Source organism: Pteropus vampyrus, unplaced genomic scaffold, assembly GCF_000151845.1.
Source record: "Pteropus vampyrus isolate Shadow unplaced genomic scaffold, Pvam_2.0 Scaffold102, whole genome shotgun sequence".
NCBI lineage: Eukaryota > Metazoa > Chordata > Mammalia > Chiroptera > Pteropodidae > Pteropus > Pteropus vampyrus.
In genome coordinates, this window is record NW_011888883.1 from 1923703 (window position 1) to 1950852 (window position 27150).

Consider the following 27150-nt stretch of genomic DNA (forward strand, 5'->3'; position numbering starts at 1 on the left):
AAATTACTGTATTTCTCATCCTATTTAGGCTTAGTGCCTGGTTGGTGCTGCTGAATTAATATATGTTGTTTGCTACCTCATAGAAATAGTAACTTAATATTACTCTATTCATCTACTCACATAGAAAACCATAAAGTATTGATAACATCCTTTATTTCTCCTACTGTTTAAGCATGTTATTCTAACAGGTAAATTCTCATAAATAATAGATCTGAAAGAAATTGTAATTATGCCAAGGAATCAGGCAGTGAGAAAGTAAAATTTTAATTAAATATAGACAGTACAACTTTAAACACATATTATACTCCTTTCAACTACTCATCTTTATACAGTAATTTACGGCTATGAGTTTTGCAAAAAGAATGAGGTAATACAGTAGTTTGTTGATGAGTTTTAAAAAAGCTTTACAAAGTCTGATACAACTTGTACCATTGATTGGTTTCCCAAAAGTTATGGTTAAAAAAGTGTCAGTGCTCAAATAATTGGAGAGAGCCTGAATTAACTAAAATTAAACAGGATTCTTTACTGTAAGATTTCACAGAATAATACCTATTTTTTTTCAAGTTTTTGGAGGATTAGATTTAATATAGATAATATACCTAGCATAATTCTTGGCACATAGTAGCTATTCCCAAGTAGTTGTTATTACAACTAATATTATAGCTCTCAGGTTTCTTGATGACTAAATGGATGATGGTACCTACCATTCACCAAGTTTAAGAATAATGGAATATGTTTGTAAGGGAGATAGAAAGTTCTTTTCAGGACGTGTTGAGTTTTAAATGTCTTTGGGACTTCCAAGTAGGGGGTGTCTAGTAGATATTTAAATGTATGGACTTGGAAGTTAGTAGGTAATGTATTTAAAGCTCCTAGTATTTAAGTTACATTATATATGCTCATAAATAGTATCTGTTTTGATTTTGACAGTGATGAAGATTAACAGTAAGACTAATTGTCAAAGAGAATAATTCATTAAGATGTTTTATTTTTTTAGTTTTATTCTTTCTTGGAAAATTCTTAGGGCAGTGCATAAAAGGAAACATTAAGATGAACGAAAACAAAATACTAAAATAGTTTTTCTACATTTAGTGATTGTGGTATATAATCTTTTTAATATGTTGCTGTATTCAGTTCGCTGGTATCTTATTTAGGATTTTTGCATCTGTGTTCATGAGAGATATTGGTCTGTAGTTTTCTTTTTTTGTGTTATCTTTACCAGGTTTTGGTATCAGGGTAATATTGGCCTCATAAAATGAGTTGGGAAGTATTGCCTCCTCTTCGATTTTTTGAGAGTTTGAGGAGAATAGGTATTAAATCTTCTTTGAATGTTTGGTAGAATCACAGATCCTGAACTTTTACTTTTTGGTAGGTTTTTGATGATTATTTCAATTTCCATACTGCTCAAAGGTCTATTTAGATTTCCCAGTTCTTCATGATTAAGTCTAGGAGGTTTGTATATTTCTAAGAACTTGTCCATATCTTCTAGGTTATTAAATTTGGTGTCAAACAATTTTTCATAGTGTTCTTGTATGACCCTTTGTATTTCTGCAGTATCTGTCATAACTTTGTCTCCTTCATTCTTGATTTTGTTTGTGTCCTTTCTCTTTTTTGTTTAGTGACTCTAACCAGGGGTTTGTCAATTTGATTAACCTTCTCAAAGAACCAGCTCTTTGTTGCATTTATTTTTTCTATTGTCTTTTTGTTTTCAATTTTATTTAATTCTGCTCTAATTTTGATTATTTCCTTCTTTCTGATGATTTAGGGTTTCATTTGTTCTTTTTCTCGTTTTTTGAGATAGGCCTGTAATGATATGAACTTTACTCTTATTACTGCTTTTTCTGTGTCCCAAAAGTTTTGATATGTTGTTCTTTCTTTTTCATTTCTTTCTACTTATCTTTTGATCTTTTTATTTCTTCTATGACCCAGTTATTCTTCAGTAGCATGTTGTTTAATGTCCACGTATTTGTGGTTCATCCCGCTTTCTTTTTACAGTTGATTTCCAACTTCAAAGCCTTATGATCAGAGAATAGGGTTGGTGCGATTTCAGTTCTCTTATATTTGCTGAGGCTAGTTTTGTGTCCCAGCATGCAGTCAGTCCTTGAGAATGCTTCATGTACACTACAGAAAAATGTATAGCAGCTGTTTTGGGATGAAAAGCTCTGTAAATGTCAATTATGTCCAGCTGTTTTGGGATGAAAGGCTCTGTAAATGTCAATTATGTCCAATTGGTCTATTGTGTCATTTAAAGACGTTATTTCCTTATTGATTTTCTGTTTGGACGATCTGTCCATATCTGACAGTGGGGTATTTAGGTTCCCTACTGTGGTAGTGTTTTGGTCAGTTTCTCCTTTTAAGTCTGTTAGTAACTGCTTTATATATTTTGGGGCTCCCTGATTGGGAGCATAGATATTAATAAGTGTTGTCTTTGTGATACATGGTTCCCTTTCTCATTATGAAGTGTCCCTCAGTATCTCCCTTTACCTTTTTTATCTCGAAGACTATTTCGTCCGATAAAAGTACAGCTACATCCACTTTTCTCTGAATGCCATTTGCTTGGGTTGTCATTTTCCACCCTTTCACTTTGTGTGTATATTTTTCTTTGGAACTGAGGTGTGTCTCTTGAAGGTCAGATTTTGTTTTTCAATCCAATCTGCTACTATGTGCGTTTCTATTGCTGAGTTCAGTCCATTTACATTTAGGGTGATTATTGAAATACCAGGTTTTCCTGTAGCCATTTTATCTTTTGCTTTCTGGTAGCTCAGTGTGTCCATTGCTTTTTTGTCCTCGTGTTTCTCTGTTTTTTTTCTTTTGGTAGGGTTTTATGGATTTTCCCTCTGGTCCTTCCTGTTTTATGTTATATACTTCAGTTCTGAATTTTTGGTGTGTGGTTACCATTATTTAAAGGATAGTTATGTATATACAGTTGTCTATTTTCTTCTGCATGTGCCTTATCTCCATTCCTCTTTGCGAATTTGGATCTTTGCTCTCTCTTATTTTCTGTTATTGTGATCTCAGATTGTCCCAATGTATGCTGAACATTCATTTCTAACTTGCAATCACATTTATCTTCTTAATATTTAAGCTTATAATACCCTGTTATTAATAAGATTTGCAATATCATGCATTGTCTATCTACTAGTTGTCTTACTCATAATTGTATTTTTTTTTTGTCATTTTGTTTCAGATGGGCTGACCCCTTTCAATATTTCCTGTAATGCAGGCCTTGTAGGGGAAAATTTCCTCAACTTTTGTATGTCTATAAAGGTCTTTATTTCTCCATATCTAAAGGGAAGCTTTGCTGAATATATTCTTGGCTGGTAATTCTCTTCAGTTAATAGTGTGAATATTTGGTTCCACTCCTTTCTTGCTTGTAAAGTTTGTTTTGAGAAGTCCGAAGATAGTGTAATAGATTTTCCTTTATAGGTTACTGTCTTCTTTTCTCTAGCTGCTTTGAAAATTCTTTCTTTATCATTAATTTTTGACAATTTTGGTATAATGTGTCTTGGAGAAGGCCTTTTAGGTTGAAATAATTGGATGTTGTAACTTCTTGGATTCGAAGAACCAGCTCATTCCTTAGAATTGGGAAATTCTCATCAACTACTTGAATATGTTCTCTGTTCCCTTCTCCTCTTCTTCTCCTTCTGGTATACCCATTATTTTTATGTTGCTTTTCCTGATAGTGTCAGATAGTTCTTGAATAGCCCTTTTTTTTTTTTTTTCATTCTCAGGTCTCTCTTTTCTTCCTTCTGAGTCATTTCTAGATTTCTGTCTTTGATATCACTGATTCTTTCCTCCATCTGGTCAGCTCCATTTCCTAAGCTTGCTATTTTATTCTTCATCTCTTTTAATATATTCTTTGTCTTTAGAAGTTCTATTTGGTTCCTTTTCAGGGTTTCAGACTCTGCCAGAAAACTCATTTTGTTGGTCTGTTTTGGTTCCAAGCTCTTGGAATTATCGATCAGATGTCTTTTATCTCCTTGAGTTTTCTCATTAGTACAGTCCTGGAATCTCTGTCATTTAAATTACATATTTATATGTCTTCGAGCTCATTTTCTGAAGATTTTTCTCTTTCTGAGCTGCCTTGTCACCTTGGTTGTCCATAGTGTCTGTTGGACTATTTCTCTGCCTGGGCAGTAACAGGAGTATACTCTGCTTTTTTCCAGTAAGAAGATTTATTATATAGAGGCCTTTCTTTAGCTTGTTGCTAAGAAGGTGTTTTTCTTTTGATTTCCAGTAGCTGGCATCCACCTCTCTTGGATCTCTGCTTTGAGGCTACTAATGCTTTTGATCTCTCTGGCTGATTTACTGAATATTCAAACTGCAACCAGCTACCCTTGGTCCTAGCCCATGTCTGTGGTACCAGCCTTGGTTTTTGTTACAGTACCAGTTGTGCAGATTCTCCTGGGGCTCCATGGTTCTGGATCTGGGAAGATATGGGGTGGAGGGAGGGCATGCTCTGGGTTGGTAGGTGGACGTTGCTACTAGGCCCTGTGTCAGCCTCCTGCTTTGCAGCTGCGGCTGCTAAGATGCAGCTGTTGCCCCTCTGCACCTTTTGCTCTGATCCCTGGCTCCGCTGCGTGGAGCTCACTGATCCCTCAGACAGGGCTTTTGGGGGAACCAGCCTCGATTTCTTCCCTTCCCCTCCTCCTGCAGGGAGCTCTGGCTGTGTGTGGCAGCCTCTTTGTTCCTCCTAATCTACCCCCAAGCCTTTCACAGTTCCAACCTTTTGAAGCTCTTATGCACAGATCACTCACTAAGACATGCTTGTATGCAGGTTAGCTGTTATTTGTTGACTTTTAGATGTTCAGCTTATTTTTAATTTAAAGGGGGAGATCCAGTGAGATCCCTCTCTCTGCCATGCTTCTGATGTCGCGCTAACTTATCTATCCTATTTTAAAATATGACAAAAGCATTAGACAGTAGAATTTTTTAAAAAAAGACATGATACAAGTTAGATGAACTGTCTGGACTATTTCAAGTCTGTATCTTCAATTGATTTTTTTAGAAATGCTTATTTGCAAAAAGTTGATTTTCATTTATTATAGAGATTTAGATGATTTCCTGAACTACTAATTAATTCAAGTTAACTGTTTTTTTCTGAGTAGACTAAATGTTACATTTATGAAAATGTATATGTGACTTTTGTTAAATAGCAGTGCGGAAGAGTATCCTCTGTCTTAAGTACTAGAAATTCAGTGTGTGCCCAGAAGTAGTTTAAAATACCAAACTATCTTCTTTCCTAAGTATTGCCTTAATTAGGAAAAATTTGAAGAATGGAAAAAATGTATGAGTTAAACATTTATTCTTCATATCAAAACTAAGGATTGTCTAAATTTATATGTAGACATATAAATCTCTTTAGCAAGGCAGTGAAACATATCTTTTACGGTAAAAGACCCTTAAAAGTATAAAGTAACAGTTCATCAAGTCTCCATATTCATATAGAGACATAGATGTGAAAACTTAAATGGAAATTTAAGTTTAGGATCCAGAAATAACTGACACAATCTGTGTGGCACACCCAGTTGTTTTAATTTAAGTTTACACATAGCATATGGAGAATTAAGAAAAAATGCCAAGTTTTATCTCAAGTAATATTTATGACAGCGTATTAATTGGGGCATTATTATGTATTTTAAAGAAGGATTATAAACTCCCATTGTCATTACTAAAACTAAAGAATTTTTAAAAAGAGAGAGAATAATGATTTGCGTCAAATGCTCAGATCACATCTATGTTTAGTTTTGGATGCCATATTTTTGAAAGGTCATTAGCAAACTGAGATATATCCAGAGAAGAGTAATCAAAGCAGTGAGAGTTATTGAAAACTTGTTATATGAAAAAGAGTCATGGGAAATAGAAATGTTTAGCCTAAAAGAAAAGACTTTTAAGGGATATAGTTAAAAAGACTTTCATGTGAAAAAAGAGTATACTTGCATGGTATATATAGTCTTAGAATGTAGAACTAAAATCAGTAGGTGGAAGTTATTACAGGGCTATAGATTTAACTTCAACATGAAGGAAGATTTCTGGTAATCTAATTGACATTGGAATAGATTTCTTTATTCCTAATCATTGAAAATATTTATGTTGTTTGGATAATGATTGGTCATACAATTAATGTGATTCTTGCATTGGGTGTGATTAAAAAATAATTGAATTCTAAGGTCACCTTTAACTAGAATATACTGTGAATTTTTTAAAAAACAGCCTACAGATGAATAATTCCAGGTATTTGGAACATCTCTTAAAGTATAGCTAACTCACACCTCATTTCAAATAACAGTGTTTTCTAATTCAGGTTTTTAGTAAGAACTTTTAATCACAATTTTAAGAATTATTTTAAAAATAGATTTTCAAATAAATTATTTAAACAGATTTAAAGTGATTTGATGATGCATCTCATCAGAATTCCTACTTCATCCCCCAAACAAACACACTAAAACATGTCAGTTTCCACAGCTGTATCCTGATTATAATGTTTTAGTTTCAGCATTCTTCCAGTTTGAATGGATAAAAAGTTTAATGTTGATGTTTTCTCATTTAAAACAATCGCATTCTGATCTAATTTCTAGTTTTCGTAGCTTTTCTGTGTATGATTTTAAACTCTCATTTACTTTTATATGTTTTCCTTAATTTAGTTGCAGTTTAGCTAGTTGAGAAATTATTATGAAGAATTTTCTCTGAAGCAATGCTTCCACCCTTCCCCACAGGCCCCTGCTGCCCAAACCAGTAGTTGAGGAGAAATAGCCAGGTTAGAGTTTGCTTTTATTATTTTTTTCAAAATTTTCTACGTGCTTTCTAGGTATAGTTTTGAAAATTTGAAGATTTCTTTTCATCAGGTTTTTGGACACAATAATCTTTATTTAATATGGTTTAAGAATTCTTTTATGTAACTAAAATGTTGATATTTGATCCTAGTTAATTTTATAGTATAAATTTTAAGATTTATAAAATATTTGATAGAATTACAAATTATGTACAATTTTAACATCATTGATAGATTTTGTGACATAATGAAACCAATTTTACCATGGGCTAATTGATAGAAACAGTTAAGTTCCTTTGGCACATCATGTTAAAACAAACGATGCTGAATAAAACAACATTGAGGAACTGCTGTAATTACCTACTTAAAATAAATCATGAAAGTTATTGATTTCATTTCTTTCTGAGCAAAGAAATTTCTCTTTTAACATTATAAATCCTAATTTCAGTATATTGTTTTGTGGCTGAATGACATTTGTAATAATTTGGAAGATATCATATTTTACATATTTTAAAAAAGTAGTACTGCCTTGTGAAATAAAACATTTCATTATGAAATGAGGTAATTTATTTTAAAAGCTGAAAATGTGTAAGTATATTATTTCCTTTAATGGAAGAAGTTAATTTTTATTGACAGTCTGCCAAATAAATGCCATCTGTCTGATGAATTCAGTGTTACCTTAGGATTCTTTCCCGTGTTTTCTACCATGGAAAAAAGTACTCTGGATTTTAACTATCAGAACAACATTTATTAATTTGTACTTAATTGGTATCATAATACTAGTTTTAAAATTAATAAATGAAGAGCTTATCTAAAATTATTTTTATGTACATTTTCAGTTCATATTTATTTGCAAACAATAGTTGAGTCGTGGTGTGTGGAGATGGAATCATGAACATTGGGTAGTTGTTGATTTTTTTTAACCCATTCATTTTATAACTAAAAATAGTCATTCCAAGGAAACTCAATATCACCTGGGTAGTAAGTACCAGAGTTGGGACCTGAACTTGTGTTTTCTGTCTTCTACTCCTCTGTGATAGTGTTCTACAGAGAAACAAAAACAATTGTGTGTGTGTGTATGTGTGTGTGTGAGAGAGAGAGAAGAGAAAGATTTATTTTAAGGAATTGGTTCACACAATTGTGGAGGCTAAAAGTCCAAAATCTTCATGGTAGGCTGACTGACTGGAGACCTAGGAAAGAGTTGTTGCTGTGGTTTGACTCTGAAAATAGTCTCCTGGTAGAACTCCATCTTTGAAGAGGTTACTTTTCTAGTGAAACCCTCAGCTGATTGGATGAGGCCTATCACATTATGGAGGGTAATATGCCTTACTCAGATTCTCCTAATGTAAATGTTAATCTCATTTAAAAATTATTTTCACAGAAATATCTAGAATAATGTTTAACCAAATATCTGGTTACCATGCTTAGCCAAATTGACATAAAATTAACCATCACATCTTCCCAGACCAAGGTTGAATCTTCTTATCTTACATTGATTATGTTTTCTTCTTTGGGTCTGAGTTGTTCATGAAAGCAGTACTCTTTAGATAGCTTCTTGGACCTTTTCTCATTGACCAGTATGTGTTCTGATTTGCAAAAGCTAAAAATCATATATGTTATTTAATTAAAATTGTTCTCTCAAATACTAGAATGTTTACATATAAAGAATTTCATATATTGTTTTCTAGAAGAGCTTAATCCTAACAGATACTTCATAGACTCTTGTTCAAATATGCTTTCACTTTAAAAAGTTTCTAACACTAACTGATTTATTGGCAGTAATTTCACGTTTAAACCTAGTTTTAGAAATTGTCAAGTAACATCATTGACAACCAAGTTCTTCCAGAAGGTTCTTGCTTTGTTTTCTTCCCAACTCCGCCAATTCTTCAAAACCTTTTTGATGGTTTTCTGTGTTCATCATTTCTTCTCTACTTCCTTCTTTAACAGAAATTTATAGAATGCCTACTGCATGCCAGACACTTTACTGGTCTGAATGTAGGTAAATAAAAGACATATTTTCTGCCATTGTGGAATTTACAGGTAATATTCAAGTGAACAAAGGAATACATGAGTACAGCTTGTTGTATTGTGAAGGAAATGAACAGAGGATAGTGATAAAGAATAACAAGGGAATTTCTTTTCATACTGTAGTCAGGGATGTGTCTCTAGGGAGATGGTATTTAAGCTGACACTGAAGGATGAGAAGTCACCTTGCGAAAACCAAGAAAAAAAGCAGCATTTGAAGCTGAGGAAATAGCATGTTCAAAAAGTCTAGAAGTGGAGAGCTTGGCATGAGATGAAGTTTGAAGTAGTCAGAACTTTTGTGGGTCATGGTAGAGTCTCATTGTTATTCTTAATCTGTTTGAGGAGCCACTGCATTTGAAGCAAAGGAATGATGGCATCTAGTTAAAGTTTTAAAAAGTTACAGTCGTCCCTCCTTGGGTTTTGCTTTTCTCGGTTTCAGTTAGAAACCTGTGGTAAGTCAGGATCCGAAAATATTCACTTTCAGAAATAAACAGTTTATAAGTTTTAAATTGAGCACCATTCTGAGTAGTGTGATGAAATCTACATCATCCTGCCAGGGATGTGAATCATCCTTTTGCCCAGCGTCTCCATGCTGTATATGCTCCTTGCTATTAGTCAGTAGCCATCTTGGTTGTCAAATCAACTATTGAGATATCTCAGTGCTTCAATTCAAATCACCCTTATTTTACTTAATAATGGCTCCAAAGCATAAGAGTAGTAATGCTGCCAATTTGTATATACCAAAGAGAAGCTGTAAAGTGCTTCCTTTAAGTGAAAAAGTGAAAGTTCTCGACTTAATAAAGAAAAGATTCGTTTGTTGTTGCTAACCTGTATGGTAAGAACGAATCTTCTATCTGAAATTGTGAAGAAGGTAAATGAAATTCATGCTTGTTTCACTGTTACACCTCCAACTGCAAAAGATGCAACCACAGTACATGGTAAGTGCTTAGTTAAGATGGAAAAGCCATTACATGTGTGGAAGAAAGACATGAACAGAAATGTGTTTCAATTGTCAGCAACATGTTGTGCCAGAAAGCATTGAGCCTGCAGAAAGACTCCAGCAAGGGATCTTCTTAAACGAGTGACAGCAAGCCATTTATTGCGTAAGGGATGGTTACACAGATTCAGATATAGGTTCGAACTGAAAAATATGAAATTACTGGAGGGAGGGAGAGAGAGTGAGAAAGAGAGAGATCATATTCACTTAATTTATTATAATACATTGTTAGAATTCTTCTATTTCATTATTAGTTATTGTTAATCTGTTACTGTGCATAATTTATAATGTTGGCTCCCTTTCCATTAATACTAATAAATTTCAGAGGATTTGATCCTCTTAGGATCTAGAGCAAGGAAATCAAGCAAGGCTATAAGCTAATACAGTCACCAGTAGCAGTAACCAATTCACATGAGAATTATTCCACAGTCTCTTAGTTCTGCAGTGATATCTGTCAGTTGGTGAGGTGACGTGAATAGAAACACCTAGTATATTTACACTGATCCTGAAAATACCAGCTGCCTAAGAATTTCTCAAGCTTGCAGACTTAATACAGTTCATGTATAACTCAGGTCAATACTCTTATGATCTTTTCTTTTGTCCACTGCACAAATCCATCCTGGACCAACCTTTTCTTCCTCCTCAAGGAAGAGCCAGCTAAACCATATTTTACTCTGCCACCAACGCATCTCTGTGCACGTATTTTTTAAATTAAAATATTAATGTGGGGTTGGAGTTCTATAACTGTCCGAACAGTTTAGTCCCAGCTGGGCCTTCTACTTCCTCAGAGATTAACTTCAGCTGTGTTCTTGGCTCATCTCATTCTTGTGGTTGCAAGTATGTAAACACTTCCGCAGCCTTGTCCCCCATATTTCATATATTCCTCTTCATGTCTCCTGTGAATTCATTGGCTTTACATTTTATTTCTATGAATTAAACCTACTACATTTCCCCTCTTCAACATATTTTCTTCTTAATTTGTATAACTAAATGCAGAGATTCACTCCACCCACTAAAATGTCAGTGCTCTCTAATGTTGTTTTCTTCTGAGTCCTATTTTCTTTTTATTTTGTTACTCCCCAGCCTAACATTCCAGTCCCCCAGTTTTCTTAACTTCGTAAGGTGCAATTCAGTCTACTCTGAGTCATCCAAATGAGACATCTTGGAGATATTCAAGATTTTTCTCTCTTCCTTTCCTTTTATGGGACTTGTCAGATTTTACCTTTTATTTATCTACTGAATCTCTCTCATTCATCTAATATCTATGTCACTCTTAGATTAGGCTGTTTTCATTTCAAAAGAGAGTGGATTTTCAAAAAGTGATGTGTAATTATGTCACTTTCCTGACTAAAGTCATTGAATGCCTCCCCATTTCCCCATCATAAAATCCAAACTCCTTAGCATGACATTCAAGGATTTTTGTAAGCTGTCCCCTTTCCCTGCTTCTGCTTTCATTGTTACTCCTTTCTTATACTTAACACCTGGCACTCCATCCCAAGGTGAATGTCTTCCAAACTCATAGGTGTTTTCAGTCTATGTCACATTGACTTAGAGTAACTGACTTTCTTTTCTGTCTCTTTTTTTTGAGGGTAGCACCTTTGTATCCTTCAACGCCACTCCAAAATATAGAACTACCAGACTTTGTTGAGTGGATAAATAGGCAGTAGAGCATGACAAAGTATGTATTTTGGACCTGAAGAGGCTTGATTTTAATCTCTTCATTGCTTCTTATTAACTATGTGATGTTGGATTGATAACATAAATTTCCTGATCTTTAGTTTCCTCATCTATAAAATGAATATTGTGTTATATTTAAATAAGATTATCTTTCTTAAACCTGTATCTTTTGACAGGCGGTATATAGCAGAAATTAAAAACTGATTTATCTGAAGTTCAGATGTACTTATAGTTCTCAAATATCAAGTTCTTAACTTATAAAGCTGAAATTTATTATCCTAAGTACTGAAACTTAGTTTAACGCTATAATTACAGTAGTTACAATTAGAAGGTAGTTAGTTATAATGTTATAAAATGTACTTAGTAAAATATAAGAATAGAATAGGATAGGTATCATATGACTCATGAACTCATATTTTTTAGGATTATAAGATTTCAAAAAAACTATATAAATAAAAATTATATATTTCAAATATTAATGATCTTAGATGTTAGCAAATCAAGACTCATGTAAGAATTACTGAAAACATGTTTTTATAATTATTCATAGAACAAAAAGGAAATTTATATGTTATTCTGCCTCACGACCAGTATTTTATATTTGGTACCTCCAAAGGAATACAAGTATTTCTGAAGACAGATGGAAAGTGTTAACTTTAAGCAATAATTTAAACTATATAAAGTTTCTCAAAGAAACCCTCACCCAGAAAAAAATCTATTTATTATTGGAGAGTTCTCTTTTTTCACATAAGATGAGCTCACTAATTTTTCCAGTAAGATAAATGAGATACTGATGCTGCATACTTCTTTTTGCAAAGATTATTTCTGTATCAAATTCAGCTTCTAATTTATTATCTTGCGGTTAACAGACATTCCTAATACCAAGTCTTGGACATGGCAACATGGTTTTTTTTTCCTTTGTTATTCGTCATTGTTTCTCATGTAACAAAATAGAGGACACAGTTCAATAAATGTGAAGTTGTACCAATGAAATGCGTTTTGTTGGTGACATAAATAAGGAAGTAATTTGAACACTGTATATGTAACTCAATAACATGAGCAACACTAAAGAGTGTATGTGCATACATACATATATATAAAAACAGCTTCTTTTATTTGGAAGGAGATACATGCTCAAAAATAAATAAATAAAAACCCAAAACAATCCCAGAAGACAATCTTCTTCACTCCTTTCCCAGAGAAAACCACCAGTGACTATGATGGGAAGAATTCCTCGTGGTTGGAGAACGGATGAATAAGTTGCTGGGAGTCTTAATTTATGTATTAGGCTAGTTGAGTCATTTTAAGAAACTTTTATATGAAGGATTTCTGTTGTTCGAGTATCTGCTAAATGCCACATTGAATTTATATAAAACTTTCCCTCATACTTCCTCCCAATCAGTGGACAAATATTAATATCTGAGCAGAGAATACACTTCCCAGTTTGATACTTTAGCAGTACAGCGAACTATTCTTAGTGAATTTTATTTTTGATTTATTCACCCTGATTTAAAGGCATTTGTAACTTTTTATATTCTGTGTTTATCAAGGTTCATATGAGAAAGAAATGTCTGATAGAGAAGGTTCTTCTGTATCTTTTATTAAAACTTATATTGGAAACAATGTTTAATATATCAGTCAATGTCTTTTATATAGATACATTTGATAAATTTGTCTCAGAATTGAAGAAATGCTATGCCTTTTCTTTTTCTTTATTAGATGCAGTGGTATACTTCCTTTATAAGAATTGAGAACTAACTCTATTTTCATTCTTGGGCTTTGTCTATATTTTGTGCTCAATTGCAGTTTTCTTTAGACCACTTCTTTGCTTTCCTCACCCCCTGTTGTATTAATTCTGTTTAAATGAGTCTTGCAAGCCCAAGTTTTACACAGTCATCAGGCCAAGTGGAAAGCCCATATTCTCTAAGAAAAATATCATCTTACTTCTCCAGAATGGGGTGGCCTCCTACAGCCCAGAGAAAACAGTAAAGTTTGCTTTCTGAATCTCTGTGCTTGTTATTTTTCTATGATTTGAATGCTTACATGTTTTTTCTGAATCTATAATGTATCAGTTATTGCCTCAAACCTTTATTTAGTGAAAACATTTATTAATTTATTTGGTTTTATTTTAGTTTAAAAGAAAAAAATAAGAACAGAAACTTAAAAACATTATTTCAGATTTTTTTTTAAATCCTTTCTAAGCACCAATTCCTTTGTTTTCCCAGACATAAACATGTGACATAGTTAATTAGCAAGATCTTGAGGGAGAGAGATGGCCGAGATCCCAAAGGCTTTAAATATTTTTCTTCAAATAATTCTTCACCAACCTATTGCCTCTCCCTGTTAAACTAATTTGTTAGTTATGTATTTTGGAGCTTAAAAGATTTAAATTCTTTGGATTGCCAATAGACTGACAAATATTAGGATAAATTTAAATATTTCCAACAACTATATTTTTGTCTTCGGTTGCATGCTTACGTGTAATTGTAGTAATTTCATCAATGCCAAATCATTTTCTTTTCCCATTCTGAAGAGACATTCTTGATAGGGACCTAATTTTTTTTCCATTACTTCATGTCATATTACAAATGGGCCAATGTATAACCACACCATTGCGGGTATTTTGAAGCTATTCACAATGTATGGGAATCAAATTCTTAATAAGAACAAATTCTTAATAAGAACAGTTTAGAAATAGTAAAAAATAATTTTCAAAATTCATGTTTCATCTTAAATATAGTAGAAACTATTTTTTAGATTCTAAAATCATTGCTAATCTTTTATTGAAATACAGGTATTTTTGGTATGCCACTCAACTAGTTTAAGGATTTTGCTCAGTTTTATGGGCAGTCACATTTAGGAACAACTGTTATTTAACATTGAACTTTTGCATCATATAGTGAACTAAGATGGCACATCTGTCAACATCCAGGAAAACTCATGTGCATGTTTATTACTGTAGATCAGTGATCATCATATTACTATGCTTGCAAACCCCTTAAGAAAATTTTGAAAAACTGCACATGCTTTGCCTTTATTAACTTGACATCTAACAACTTTATCATACATTTGAATGGCTGCAAGGAATGTGGTTTCCAGCATATTTAAAATATAGACATATCAAAATATCTTTCACTTAAATGTATTCCAAGGAATATAATCTTATATATTCTATTATCCATTTAAAATATACAAAAACAAATACTTCTCTAACAGAAATATTGTAATGTTCCTTATCTCTTTGAATTTTTATTTTAATTTCACTCCTGTTTATGATTTTTTTGCTAATGTAATACATTTTAATGGTTGAAATTCTTATTGATTAAACATTATACTACTATGCAGCAAAGCTCTGTATATAAAGTGACATTAATGTTTTTATTTTGTAATTAAGGTTTCAACTGTTAAAAATTTATATTATTGGGATTATTACTAGTATACAATTGATCTAACAACATATATGTGTGTTAAATTTTTATTAATCATTTAACATAAAAACAATTCTATTAGAAATGGGTCATCTAATGAAGGGGAAATTTTTTCCCTCCCAATTCATGTATATCTAGACCTATATGTTACTTATGGGTAGAAGAGAATGTTTGGCATCAGTTTTATTCATGTTTTCTGCATATGTGAATGTGCTGTAAAACTTTATTTATGCAAATAAATATATGGAACTGGAAAGAATTTTGTTATAGCAGTATCACTTAATTCTTTGAACTCTTTCCAAATTATGTGCCACAAGTCACATAGAGCTATATCATGGAAATTTATTTTCAGTGATCAGTCAAATGACAACTCAATTACATACTTTTTCAAAAACGTGGAGGACAAAGAATTAGAAACCACCTGAATTGCAACACATTTTGTTACCCAGTTATAAGGGTCATAACTTTTTCATTTTCTGAGAAGTATCCTGAAAAATCTTTACCAAGTTTTTCCAAATGGCCACTAATATCTGTTAGTCTTTCACTTATAGGAATTTTGTTTAACCTGATATTCTCAGAAGGGGTTGGGAAAGTTGAAACTTAACTGAAAATTAATTTCAATACATCTTTAACAGTACAGATTTTTCCATTTAAATGTGTATATCTTACAATTTATCACAATCTGGAAGTTGTAGATTTAGCTCATTCACTTAATGGAAAATGCTTACCATATACCCTAATTGACCTAAACAGTTCTTTTATCACCTATTTCAGTCAAAAGACTTTCTGCTAGTTCAAGTAAATGCATTAATATATATTTTTAATAGTATAAACATTGCAGAGAAATAATTTATAGAAAACATATGGTTGATTAATAAGTCAGAATGTCAAGATTAAAATAATGCAAATTAACTAAATTGATTTATCCATTTAAGAAGTAAATTATAAAGTAAAATAATTATATCTTGTTTACTGATTATAAAGCAATACAATAGGTAGCTGATATTTTGAGTTTTATGAAGTAGGGAGTATGAAACAAGGTATGATATTACTTTGATAAAAATGTATGTATGCATATAGTAAGTTCTGGTGTTGGGCTTTTGGAAACAGATAAGAAATATCTCTATAATAAAAAATAAATTCATTAGTTTTGTTAGACATGATCAAAATTTCTGCATAGTTAATGAAAGATAAAAATACATGTTGCTTAAAACGAATTGATTTGGTGTATAATATTACCTTTTAGACAAAGACATAGAAAATGTGAAACATTTCACAAAATAAAATAAGAGGATTAACTGTAATAGGAATAAATGTTTCATAAATTTGATAAAATTATGTAATATCTAATTAAATGATACACCTTTTATTTGAATGAAATCTATTATATTTTTATTTGTGGATTTTATCCAGTATATTTAGAAATATATAATAGTTTTAGAAAATACTCAATTATATTTAAAACAATATCATTAACCATTTACTGCTTTCTGCTGTTTGAAGATTTCATTTCCAGTAAACATATTCCAAACTATTGAGAATAGATGAAAATGTATACTTTTCCTTAACTATATGATGAGGGGAAAAAAGCCATTTTCAATGTGTAGTTCTTTTACTTTACTTTTATGGGTGTCTTCTTCAAGACTGAAGGTACTTCCCACTGATCCACTGTATATTGTATCTGGAATCAGAGTCAAGATACCCTTGTTCTAGTGCCACAGGTCACTGGTAATAGGAATATGTGAAAGATGGGGCTAGCAAGCCTCACCTAATTCAATGAAATTCCAAAGGTTTTGTTTAGTAAAATTCGGGATAGATATTTTGATGTCTTTCCTTTGTAAAATAGAAGGTCTAGTATGTAAGGAGATAAGGAATGGAGAATCTGCATGAATGGATTCGTCTTTGGAGAACCACACCAGGTCTTAGATCAATTTTAGGAAAGAGCTATGGAAGATAAATATCTGGAAATTGATTCCCTTAAAACTCTTCTGGCATTTGTACCACTCGGAAAGTCTTCTCAACCATACACACCAGTCTTCAGATTCTAAGAGCAAGTGTTCTAAGAGACAGGAAGTGGAACTGCTAGTTTCTCAAGAATTGTTTGGAAATTAGCACAATGTTACTTCTGCCATATTCTATTGGTCAAAGCAGTTACAGAGGCCATCCAGAATCAAGAAACAAACATAGACGCCCACTTTCTATAGGAAGAGTATCAAAGAATTTGTGGCCATCTTTAATCTGCCTCAGCTACTAAGTGTCAAGTATTGTGTTAGGTCATTGTAGTAAAATAATGAACAAAGCAAATATAACATTTTGCCTCATGAGGCATATGTTCTAATGGAGGAGACCAACAATAAATAAGCAATTATAATACTGTGTGATAAATATTATACTAGCAGAGAATGAGGTGCTATGGAATGATGGGGCGGTGGGGGGCGGCGGGGGGGCTCTAACCCAGACAGAACTGGAAGTCAGGCATAACTTTCCAAAGGAAATAGCATGAGAACTCTATTATGAATCAAGTTAATGCTATTTAGCTTCATCTTTTTAATTTCTCCAAAGTCTTACTGATATGATAAAACATAGTTTATACATTTTGAAAACATATTTCTCAGCTATACTAGACTTGAAGGAAACTAGTGACAGATTTCCAGTGATAGCATAAATTCGAATTTGTGTAGGGATGGTCTAAATCTGAGGGAAATGAGCATTATTTGGCTTATGGAGCAGTATTGCGGGGGATTTCATTCTTAGGAAAAGTAGCCTCACAAAGGAATTTGCTTGAACTGTATTTGGCAGTATATCAAGTCTGCTCATGTGGCTTATATTTTTCTTTTGATGATTTTTTTTTTCTCTGAAAAGAAAAAAATAACTATGTAGAGGCAATGGCTGTAAACAGCAGGGTTTTTTTTTAGATTAATAAAGACCTATTTCTATAATTATGAATTTCTGTCCTTTTTTTTTTTTCATTATTAGAGAAGGACATGGGACTAATTGGTTGGTGGTTCGAGCACTAGTTTTGGGTTTAGAGAAACTAGTCTGTAAGAACACAGACTTCTAAAGTAAAGATCAGCAAAAGGAAAGACTTCTGGATAAGGCCCAGAGGTGTGGGATTTACTTTATTAGCAATTTGAAAGGAATCTGTAAACAAAGCTTCAACTAAGAATCTCTTGCTATCCAAGAATGTTGTTTATGAGAGAAATAAAAATGAAAATATTAGAATAAACTTTAATCAGTTTATAGCAACAACAACATGATTAATGAGAGTTATGAACATTAATGTAGAGATTCTCTACAGATTTCGGACATGGGCTCATGAGCCTGAGTGGGTAAATTTTATTTAAACATCTAGTTAAGTGTTATATGTATAGAAGTAATTGATTCTTCTGTAGCCTTGTTTTCATTGCTGTTTCTTGCCCTTAGTGCCTTTGACTTCTTGAATAAAAAGTAGTGGTGTTATGTACTCTATGTACCCAATCCCTGGGCTGTGGGCTGGTACTGGTCAGTGGACTGTTAGGAACCAGGCCGCCCAGCAGGAGGTGAGCAGCAAGTGAGCTAGGAAAGCTTCGTCTGTATTTGCAACTGCTCCCCAGCGCTAGCATCACCACATCAGCTCCACCTCAAATCATCAGGCATTAGATTCTCAAAGGAGCACCGGTCCTTGGTGCCAAAAACGTTGGGAACTGCTACCATAGTGCACTTCCATCGGGTATCTCTATTACTCTGCTCTTAGATCCCATTGCATAGTGGACCTAGATATGACTCTCATTCCATAGACATCAAGTAACTGAAAGATTTTTCCCTGCCAATAAATGTTTGATAATATATATGCATTTTCCAATGAAAGTGAAAAAGAAAGTGCTTTTTGTTCTTTACTTCGTTGCTGTTATTTATAATTTTCAAAAGAAACCTGAGGTAACAGCCTAGATAAGATACTAGGTAATTATTCTATTCTGATAGAATTTACTAATTCAAACAGGATGAGTTAAGATGGATGCTTGGCGAGTAATTGGTACTAATACAATTGTTTTACATATAGGAAACTACCATTTTATGGCCATTTATCCATGTTCCTCTATCTTCATTTTAGCTTAGGCTTCATAGCTTTGAGTATCTTTTATGTTCCTCACTATAATGTCATATTCAAAGAATTTTAGCCTGTCTCAAATATTTCTGGTGTCTGCTACTGCTCTCTTTACTGAAAGGGACTTTAGAAGAAGCAAATATCACCTTAGGGATTGGACACAAAGGGAGTAAGGATGACTATTTTTCCTTGCCAAGTTAAATTGTAGAATTTATTGTCTCTTTTCCTCTCACCATATAGTATATGTCTTGGAATAATATTAATATAGACTTAGAAAGACCTAGATATGTCAGTTACTTTATTTCCTTAAATCCAGTATTACAGAAAACCTTGAACACATCTTCTACAGTCTTCCTAAACATTTTAATATTTAATAACCTCTCTAAGTGCAAGCCTGAATCAGTTTTGTTTTATCTAAGTTGTTTTTCTTGACTAAGGTTTTTAAAAATAATGATCTTCTATTCTTCGTAATAATCCTATAAATATTTAAAAAATGTTATTTTTTCCTATTTATGTCTTCTATGTTGTATCCCTTAAAAGCTTTTCCTTTAAAGGTTTCCTTTTAAAACATTGTATCATCTTTCCTGTTCTTTTAAAAACCCTTTAAAAATTCTCCATAATCATTTTAAATCACTGAAAAAAAAATCACTCTTCTCCCTTTTGCTAAAAGACAAATGTATTTACTTTTACTTTCCATTTCTCTTAAAAAATATGAAATAAAATCAGTTTTTGAAAAAATCAAAATATAGAATATATACAAAGACAAATACCCATATGTACATTATTTAGAATTGGTATTTGTTAACATTGCATCACATTTTTAAAAAATTAATAATAACATTGGAGTCTTTTTTGGCTTCCAGTCATATTTACCTTCACTCCCTCCTCAAGGCAATTGCCTATCCATTCCCCATTGGTAGCCTGAAATAAAATATCTTATAATATAGCATTAAATTAGATGAACATTAAGTTATAATAATGTAGTTTTTATTACTAAATTACGCAGTGAAAAAGCAATTATTTTTTTTTAAATGCATGGTTCTTTCACATGTCCAAATGTTCTTGTTTTTTCACGTAGTATCTTTGGGCTATTACCACACTGTATCTGCATCCTTATAAAAGAATACCGCCTTTGAAATTCTAAAAATTGAATTGTAATAGCCAGCATATTACCACCATTTGGAAGAATATTGCCAATCTTAATATTCATTTTTGATTTCTGGAAACTAGAGCCATTTATGCTAAATAATGCTGTGCATTGGTATTTGAGTCACAAAAGTGTCAACAGAACTATTCAGCAATGAATGGGTAGTCTTGTATTTTCCCTAGTGTCTAGCGCTGTGTCATGTCTATTGTCAAATAAATATGAACACATGACAAATGATGGAATGAGTACCTGAATTTTACTTTTTATATACATGCTATTTGTATTAGTTTATTATTGCTATGTAACAAATTAACACAGACTTAGCTTTTTAAGATAATATCCATTTATTAGCTAAGAGGTCTGTAGGTCAAAAATCTGGCATGGTGTGGTTAGGTTCTATGTTGAAGGTATACAAGGCTAAAAATCAAGGGGTCAGCCAGACTGAGTACTTGTCTGGAGGCTTACAGAAAAATCTGCTTCCAAGGTTAGTCTTGCTGGCAGAATTCAGTTTCTTGTGATTGTAGGACTGAGGTCCCTGTTTCCTTGCTGGTTGTTAGCTGGGGACTGCTCTCAGCTGCTAAAAGTAGCTCTTATTCCTTGCCATGTGGCCCTTTCTGTCCAAGTTTATAACAGTGCTTGGAGTCCTTCTCATCTTTGAACCTCTGACTCCCTCTTCTGTGACCAGCTGGAGAAATTCTCTGCCTTTAAAGAGTACAGGCCCACTCAGGTAATCTTCCTGTCTTTAGGCCAACTGTAGTTTCTAACATAATCTAATCAGAATAAAATATATGGCATGCAGTCCTAGGGGTTATTCAGGATGTGAACACCAGGGAACTTGGTCTTGGAAACCATTTTAGAAATTTGCCTATTGTACTAATTTTCATTGTTCAGGAGGATTAAGACTAGGAATAGAGCTTTAAATGTTATGTGCCAATAATCAAAACAAATTCACAAAATTATCATTACAGAGCAAAATCAAAAAATTACACAAAGAAAAATATCACTCAATTTAGTAAAATTGTCATTATGTGGTAATAAATAAAAACTTTACATTCGAAAGTTTATGACCAGAGGAAATAAAAAATCTGCCTTTTTCTTCTCGCCCCAATAAAAATAAAGTAAATTAAAAAAAAAAAAAAGGATTTTTACTTCTATAATAGAATTGGTATTCAGTCACAGAGATGTTTCCTACCATTGGCCCCTGCACCTTCCACTGGGTCCCTCCCCCACCGACAGATTATGTGTCATCCTAGTTTTATTTCTAAACTAAGCCAGACTGAAGCCTAAAGCACTTAAACCACCTTATGCACCTTTCTTCCAAAACTTGTGTGATTTTATAATTTGTGATTCTTTCTCAGACCTAATAGCTCTGGAACTATCAGTTGTCCCTGTGTTAACAGTAAGATCTTAAATTGCTGATCTCTTAGCCCCCAGGTCCTCCAAGTCCTAGAACTGGGCATTTGCTCTGATTCTTGCTATATTTTCCCAGAGGCTTCCTCCCTAAATTTTTATTTATTCTGTTTATATATTTGCCTTATCATTTTCAGAGGACCCCCAAATTACATACAGTGTCCACATAGCTCCTGAGTGTTCTCCATCTCAGACATTTTGCTGTAGTGTTTTACCCACCATAGGATCAGCCAGTGCCATAATTACATTTGAACCACCTTCCTTTCTCCTTACCTATATTGTTTCCATTATTCGTGGTTTCCTTCTTCCTTTATGAAAGAAATGCAGAATTCCTGACTTTAAGAGTTCATAATCAAGTAGGACACACATATAAGAAAATGAAAAATTATATGACAATATGACAAATGTTATATTAGAGAAAACAGCTAGATTCTATGGGATTATAGAGAGATTACAACTCATTTTTAATGTGGGTCAGAAAATATTTCCAAGAGGAGATAACACTTGTACTGCCTCTGATAAGAAATTAGGAGCTAGCCTATCAGTGCTGGAAGAATTGGTGGGATGCCTAAGTGAAGCCTTTAAAGATCATCCAGAGCCAGAAGCTAGATTGTTCTCAGGCTGAATTAGTTGTTCAAATGCCAAGAGCAAGGATGGAACCAAAAATAGGAGCTAAAGCTAAAAGATCAGACATTCAGCAGAAGCTGAGGCAAAGTGGGAATTAAAATGTTTTAATTCCAACTCTGTATCATTAAGTATGAGTCATTTCTGTGCTGAAGCATTTTTGTGTATCTCAAAGACTTTATGGTCAAGGAGGTATTCCAGGAAATTTTGCAAATTAGCCTCTCAAAATACTTGAGTGTGGTGGGACATTATAGATCATTAATTGAGTTCTCTCCAACAGTAAGCATTTTTGGCACAAATGAATCTCTCCTTAGAGCAAGAGATTATAGGTGGCCAAATGGCTCTCTCATTAAAGTTGTACTCATATCTTTGTAAAATAAACCTTGACATTTAATTGATATATATTTTAGTATCATTCATTGTCTAGTTAAAAAATGATAGTTTTCTGAGACCAGCGGTGGCTTAGAAAACCTTGGCTAACTCACAAGTTCCCAAGAAATATTATTTAATGTATATTGCCAAGAACATCTTAGATAATTCAACAAAAATGCCTTATTTATAAAGTCCAAATATATTTCATTCTAATTTTACAATCACTTATTGAGATCTTGTTGACCGCATACTTGAGTATGACAGGGATCCAAAAAAAATATATAGCATTAAGAGCTTATAATCACTTTGGAAGAACAAAATAAATTCATATGAAATAGCAAAAAAGAAAAAAGAAAAGAAAAAGAAAACAGGAAAGGATATAATTTGGTGCCAACTTTGTAAATTAATATTTTTGTTGAGTCAAACAGTAATCAGTAATCTGCCTGTAGCACTTACTAACATAATTTAATTTTTGTTTATTTAATAAGTCACTGGGCTTATTTCATGTTTTCTGTACTTAAAAAAAGTCTTATTTTTTCAGCAATGACGTCAGAACATACTGTCCGACACATATTATGTGCCAGCACACTTGTAAGCATTGGGGTTACAAATGTGAGCAAAAAAGAGACTCTCTGTACTTAAGGAGCTTGCTTCTTTGTGTGTATTTGTGTACTGTGCGTGGTGGCAGAGAGGAGATAGGTAATAAACATAGAAACAATAAGGTAATTTCAGATACTTATAAGTATTATGAAGATGATAAAAATTTTAGGGTAGAGGTGCTTTGACTGCTGTTATCAAAGAAGACCTGTCTGAGTAACTAGATGAATTTTAGCCTGAATGATTAGAGGAATTAAGTAGGTAGTTATATTTATAGTTGGAGCTCAAGGGAGTGATCTGGATTGAAGATAGACATTTGAGAGTCATCAGTATGAACAGATATTTGAAGCCATGTCAAACAGTTGAGAAGTCAGGTAAGACGAGAGTCGAGCGTTGACCTTTGCCTTTAGCAGATGCGAGTCATCAGTGACTTCGTTAAGAGTTGTTTCTGTGTAAAAGTGAGGGAGAAAAGCCTTATTAATAAATTAAAGAGAGAATGAGAGATAAGGAAATAGAGACAATAAGAATATACAAATCTTTGAAGGGTTTTTCTATGAAGGAGAGAAGAGTAGGAGACAAAATTCAGTCTTTTCAAAAGATGGATAATATTAGCGCAGGTTGTAATGCTAATAAGAATGATCCAATAGAGAAGATGATGGTGTAGCATGGAGATGGGATAATTTTAGGAGTGGATCACAAACCTAAATGTAAAACACAAAACTATGAAACTCCTAGAAGATAACATAGGAGAAAATCTAGATGACCTTGGTTATGGCAATGACTTTTTAGATACAACACCAATGGCACAATCAATGAAAGAAATAATGAATAAGCTGGACTTCATTAAAATTAAAAATTCTTCTCTACAAAAGACACTGTCAAGAGAATGGAAAGACAAGCCATATACTGGGAGAAAACATTTGCAAAATACGTATACAATAAGGGATTATTATTCAAAACATACAAATAACTCTTAAAACTCAACAATAAGAAAAATAACAATTAAAAAATGGGCCAAGGTATGTAAGGGTAAAGGGGGTAAAATATATGGTGATGGAAGGAAATTTAACTTTGGGCAGTGAACACACAATGCAATATATGTATGACATATTATTGAACCATGTCCTTGAAACTAATATAATTTTATTAACTGGTCACCCCAATAAATTTAATAATAAAAAATTTCTTTTTTAAGAAAAAAAGTGCCAAGGACCTTAACAGTGGACATCTCACTGAAGGAGATACATATATAGATGGCAAATAAGCATATGAAAAGATGCTCCACATTGTCTGTCATCAGGAAAATGCTAACTAAAACAACAATGAGATACCACTACACATTTATTAGAATAACCGAAATCTAGAACACTGACACCACCAAATGATGGCAAGAATGTCAAGCAACAGGAACACTCATTCATTGTTTGTGGTAATGGAAAATGGTGCAATCACTTTGGAAGACAGTTTGCGGGTTCTTACAAAACTAAACATACTCTTACTATATAATCTAGTAATCTCACTCCTGGGACAGTAAGTCCTCACCGAACATTGTGAATAGTTCTTGAAATTGCAACTTTAAGTAAAATGGTATATAATGAAACCAATTTTGCCATAAGCTAATTGATAGAAACAAGAGTTAAATTCCTATGGCATATTTCAGATCACAAAAATTTCACCAAACTTCTAAAGACTAAAAACGTTTCTGATGTTAAACCTTGAAATAAATGTGAGCTATACCTACATTTAGGAAAGATTTAAAAAAACAAGTAAGATAATTAATTTCTGTCCCGCTTATTGCAATTCAGGGTCATGGGGTTCTGGAGGCTGTCCCAGCAGCCCAGGGTGCAAAGGCAGGAACCAGCCCTGGCCAGGAAGCCTTTCCATCTCAGGCACACTTACACCTACACTCACTCAGACGGGGACAATTTGAACACACCATTTTCACTTTATGTGCACGTATTTGGGATGTAGGAGAAAACCTTAGTACCTGGAGAAAATACATATAGATGTGGGAAGAACATGCAAACTCCCCTAGCTGGGAATTGATTTTTTTTTTCTCATCAATGTTAGAACAAAATAACGCTGAACTAAATGGCATTATTCAAGGACCTGTTGTATTTACCCAAATGAGTTGAAAACATGTCCACACAAAAACCTGCACACAAATGTTTATAGTGGTATGTCATTATGAATTTGTCCAAACCCATAGAATGTACAATTCCAAGAGTGAATTGTACATAATGTAAACTATGTGCTCTGGGTGATAATGATGTGTTAGTGTAGATTCATCAGTTGTAACAAATATACCATTCTGGCGGGGATATTGATAGTGGAGGAGGCTATACATGTGGGGGGCAGGGAGTATCTGGGAAATCTCTGTACCTTCTGCTCAGTTTTGTTGTGAACCTAAAACTGCTCTAAAACATAAAGTCTACTTTTTAAAAAGATGCAGATGAATTAGTGGTGTTTATATTAAAAATAGGTAGTTTTCATACTATTGTATCTATTTTTGTTTGAAATTTAAGATTTGGCTATCAACTGAGGGTGAGAGGGAGATGGGTGTTGGAGAGATAAAAAGAAAAGAGAAGATGTGAAATGGTCCCCTCAGGGAATGATAGGTTGAATTTGCTAGAATATCCTAGTGGTAAACTTAGCAAGAGAATAGTGCAATTCGAAATTTCTGGTCATAAATAGGAAATGAATATTAGCATTTTGTAATTTTTTATAATGAGTCTTTGATCAACTAGTAGCAGTAGGAATCCCTATTGCCTAGATTGTAGTCTTGAAATACCACCTTCTTCTAAAAAAAAAACCAAAAAACAGAATTTCTTAGAGAAATGGCTCATTTCAGGCCTGGAGCAGACATTTTCAAGACAAAATAGAACATCTTGTCATAACAGAGAACAAGGAAGCTATCAAAAACTACTATAGTCATGTTAAAAGAGCTCAGGGGCCAAAGCGAAGAGCCTTCCACTGACTAAATAAAAATGGAGTAATTTGAGTTTCAATAAAAAAAGTAACTGTGATGGATTAAGACACAAAATATGTTTAAATCATGAGTTCATACTGATTCAAAACACACACACACACACACAACTTAGTGGCAACTCTTGAAGGATCTAGCAAATGAACTCTTTATTTTAAAAACCAATAAGTGAAGAGAAAGAATCAGCATTGATCCTTTTCTTATATCAACTTTACCATTGGGTAGCCAAACAATAGGTGTGGTGAAATATCTCTTTAAAGAAGTGTTCCAGCTAATAAATAATGATTGCTAGAATTGGAATATCACCATTTTGAACCCCCAATGACTTAATAAATTTAGATATTAAGCATCAAGCAGCTGCTAAAATCACAAAAAGGACTACAAAGATGTTATGCATCTTCTGATAGCACCAAACCATGAAGTGTTTTGTAAAAAAGTTGAAAGTCCAATTAAGCCTTTAGATTCAATTACCAATTTCCCGAGAAATACAGAGTAAAGATTAATATGTTAATCTGTACTATAGAGATGCAATCAGCAAAATCCAGATTTTGGAAAACTTTACCAGACAATTTAAACAATATTGCCTAGGAATGGTTTGTTATTCAGAAGATAAAACTATAAATTAAGGAAATGATAGATACCATGAAAGTCAAGAGAGTGACTCTTAGGGCAGGGTTTTGATTGGGAGAAAATGTGTGGAAGGATATTATATAGATATTATAACAGTTCATTAAACTGTACATTTGTCATATGCGGTTGTCTATATTTGAGTTATATTTAACAATACTAAAATGAAACTTTTAAGTGAGGTTAAGGAATTCAGAAATTTTTATTTTAGTTTTTAAAGTTAATTGTTAGGCTTTCATAAGAAATGAGGGAAAGGGACAAGCACCGTTAAATAGTTCAGTTGACAGTCTAAATAAGAGTTGCAAATAGCAACTAAGACCACAAATCAAAGAATCAAGTAAGTTCCACATGAAAGGACTGCCCAGCATTATCAGTCACTTCAGCTAATTCCAATACATGTTATCCAC

General features: G+C 33.0%; 1 protein-coding gene across 1 annotated transcript in view; it reads left to right on the top strand.

Moving 5' to 3' along the window:
* The window catches only part of ME1 (malic enzyme 1), a 147157-nt gene that overhangs the window by 30644 nt on the left and 89363 nt on the right, over positions 1 to 27150 (top strand). The window lies entirely within an intron of this gene.